Source organism: Notolepis coatsorum (assembly GCF_963971535.1).
Source record: "Notolepis coatsorum genome assembly, contig: SCAFFOLD_711, whole genome shotgun sequence".
Taxonomy (NCBI): Eukaryota; Metazoa; Chordata; class Actinopteri; order Aulopiformes; family Paralepididae; genus Notolepis; species Notolepis coatsorum.
The window spans coordinates 90181-93477 of record NW_028171321.1 but is presented as its reverse complement, the minus strand read 5'-3'; positions in this window follow the sequence as shown (position 1 = coordinate 93477).

Below are 3297 nucleotides of genomic sequence, written 5' to 3'. Positions count from 1 at the left end.
CATATGCAGAAATGTTCCTTCTTTAATTTTACATCTTGGGCAATTTGGTGAGTTTTCTTTCGAGATTTTGTGCATTTTTACAGGAGTAAGGTAGAATTTATGAATAAATTTGAGGGAAAGAAAGTTTGATCACAGATATCTTGCCAATTGTTTTCTTCAAATTTCGTTGCCAGGTCCGTCTCCCAGCATCTTAATAGAGCCCTCCATATAGTTCACTGATTTTACCTTTAATTGTGGATGAGGTAGTTAGTTTTTCTTCCAATTCTGTCATTTTAAAACTTGTTTTCTTTAGTAAGTGAACTTAAAGTGCTTTGAATTTGCATATATTTTAGGAAGTCTGAGTTAGGAATGTTATATTCTTCTCTTAGCTCCTGAAATGCTTTTAATTTCCAGTTTTTATGAAAAAGGTCTTTAAGTTGAGTTACCCCCAAGTGTCTCCACTTGTTTATATCAGTTGAATGAAAATATTTGTTTAGGTCAGGGTTTTGATGAATAGGTGAATAAACAGAGATGCATTTAGTTATGCCAAACTTTTTCGAGCAATCTTTCCATGCAGATAGGGTATTCACAACTGTGAAATATTGCTTTATATTTTCTATTTTATCAAAATTAGAGGTAAAGGATCAACCTGTCCCGCTTCTATCTGTATCCAGTGTGAGTCTGGTCCTCCCAATGACCATGATACTATAGTTCGAAGTTGGGCTGACCAGTAGTGTTGGAGATTGGGAAGACCTAGACCACCCATGGACTCAGGTTTCATAAGAGTCAGTAATTTAATCCTTGGTTTTTTATTGGACCAAATCAATTTTGAGATACGTTTATTCAATATGTTAAAATATGTTATAGATAGGTAGCAGGGTACAGTTTGAAAGAGAAAGTTCAATCTTGGAAGGATATTCATCCTGATGACGTATAAGAGAAACGGATCAGATGTATTGCCATTAGTAATAACTGCTGCTTTTGGAGTTTGATAAATTGCTTTAATCCACTGGATAAAATTTGACCCTATATTAAGTTTTTGCAACACGTTGAAGAGAAAGTTCCACTCAACTCTGTCAAAAGCCTTCTCTGCATCCAGAGATAGGAGTAGAGAGGGCCTCTGTTTTAGATTCAAATGATTGGTTATATTTAATAACCTTCTGATGTTATCGGTAGCATATCTTCCCTTAACAAATCCAGCCTGATCTGGGTTTACCAATTTCGGCGTGATGGTTTCAAGTATTTCCGCTAATGCTTTGGTGATAGTCTTATAATCATGATCTAAAAGACTTATGGGTCTGTATGATGAACAGTCTAATGGATCCTTACCACTTTTAGGCAGTACTGTGATGTTTGCCAAGCTCATTGTTTGAGGAAGTGCCTTATTGCGTCCAAAGTTGTTAATCATTCCCATAAAAATGGGTTTCAAGTCATTCCAGTACTCCTTATTGTAATATTCATGCTTTGAATATATCTTTACTATATTATTCATGCTGTGAATATATCATTTACGACAGGCGCGCCAGGCGCACCTTGCTTATGTATACCTGACCAGGGGTCCTCACAGGCAGTTGGCTGCCAGCCGTGAATGGAGTTACACTCATGCTGAACGATGCTTACCTTTGAATAAACATATAAACGTTATCTCCTCGTCTTGAAGATTATTCTATTTAATCGAATACGACATGGTGTCAGAAGCGGGATGAACATGGATATCAACGGAGTCCCGTCGCCACGGATGAATTGGGATTCTCTGGACTTACCGGGAGAATGGAAGAAGTTCAGGCAGCATGCGGAGTTGATGTTTTCGGGCCCACTCAAGAAAAAAGGAGAGGACGAGAAATGTAGCTACCTGCTATTGTGGAGCGGAGAAAGAGGGAGAGACATTCACAACACATGGACTCTCAGTGCAGATGAAGCAAAGGTATTGAAGAGCTACTATGACAATTTCGAAGCATACGTACTTCCAAGGAGGAACACAATCTTCGCCAGGTACAAATTCCATGAGAAAACCCAGCAACCGAGCGAGTCATTCGAACAATTTGTCACTGCATTGAAACTACTGGTGAAAGACTGTGCATATGTGAACAATGATGAGATGGTTAGAGACCGCATAGTGTTTGGCATACACTCAGCAAAAGTAAGAGAGAAACTATTAAACGTAGGATCAGACTTGTCGTTAGACAACACGATAGATATAGCTAGAGCCCACGAGCTAGCACAATCACAGATAAAGAGCTTTACTGGCGCCACGTGCAGCGCGCAGGAGCAACTCGTGCACGAGGTGCACAGACATGAACAGAAGCATAGCGCTCAGAGATATCGCCCCAGAGCAGAGTGGACAGAGAGAGCGAACAGAGCGAGCGACACAGACACACGTAAGTGTTTTTGCCATTTTTTGTAGGTGATGATGGGTTGTGTGTGTCATGTGACCTACAACTGGGTTGTACTGGCCACAGAAGCACATGTGTATGTTGGACCGGGGTTCTTAGAGCCCTCTCTATTCTGTGTTTTTCCTTAGTAAAAATCAGATAGCAGGTTAGCTCATGCGCTGTGTGGAGCTGTGAAACGCTTCATAGAGCTGACTATGACTGTGTCATATTCTCTTTTTGTCGTTACATCGTATCATGGGTGTGGGGTCGTAAAGGGGTGAACTGGTAACCTTTCCTCTCCCCATTGTTCTGTCGGTCAGGGGTACACCCCCTGTCCTTCAAGGTTCCCGTCACGTGGCGGTTCGGCACGTTACGGGGGGGGGGGGGGGGAGGGAGTTCCTGGTCCCACGGCCTGGTATATTGGGCGTGTGCACCGCAGGAATTCCCCCGCCATAGAGTACGTCACCGTGCGCGTCTCTGTTGGTAGGACTTCCGTGTGCTGTTCAGGTCCATGTGATGGATCTGTTTTCAGGGGGGGTGGTCAGGGCTCCTCCTCACCAAGCGCCTATTCAGGCCTTCTGTGAGTTCGGACTCCTTCTTCCATGTGAGGAAGCCTCCATCAGAGTACAGAGCCTTCCTCCTCAGATTGTCAAAGTGAGTGGACCCTCTAGAAGGGTCCTTTTCTATTGTATGTATATTCGATTCAATTCGTTTATTGAGTGTGTATGGGTTCAGTGCCTCTTCCCCGGAGGCCCTAAAACCAGTTTTTTACATGGCTCAAGGTGCAATATATTATTTTCAATCTGTACAGCTCGCGTGGGAAGTCTCTCTGGGGATCCCCGTCTCTTTCCTATGGGAGGGTGGTGGGATGTAAAAATGTGAACATTTTTTACCCCGGCTGTGTAGACTGGGATACATACTGTTGATGCTTCCTTCTTTCTATTCC